This window comes from Penaeus monodon, chromosome 24, assembly GCF_015228065.2.
Source record: "Penaeus monodon isolate SGIC_2016 chromosome 24, NSTDA_Pmon_1, whole genome shotgun sequence".
NCBI lineage: Eukaryota > Metazoa > Arthropoda > Malacostraca > Decapoda > Penaeidae > Penaeus > Penaeus monodon.
This window is the reverse complement of record NC_051409.1, coordinates 13380247-13380459: the sequence shown is the minus strand read 5'-3', so window position 1 is coordinate 13380459 and position 213 is coordinate 13380247. Positions and strand designations below refer to the sequence as shown.

The window sequence follows — 213 nt, the reverse complement described above, 5'->3', positions numbered from 1 at the left end:
GAACATTCATCCTTTAACAAATTTAAGCTGTAAAAATATAGTTGAAAACATCAACATTCAATTGAAAAATTACAACTTGGAATGTCTCTTCTTTCATATGCTTTCTCCTGTATTTCACATAATATATTAAAATATGAGTATCAAACTTTGATTAGACTTTTTACATTGATTATCTAGCAACAGGGTTTATTTTGTTATATTTAAATACACTAC

The 213-nt window shown here is 24.9% G+C and overlaps 1 protein-coding gene across 1 annotated transcript in view; it reads left to right on the top strand.

The window, feature by feature from the left end:
* Nucleotides 1-213, top strand: part of LOC119588596 (jmjC domain-containing protein 8-like) — an 11977-nt gene that overhangs the window by 8613 nt on the left and 3151 nt on the right. The window lies entirely within an intron of this gene.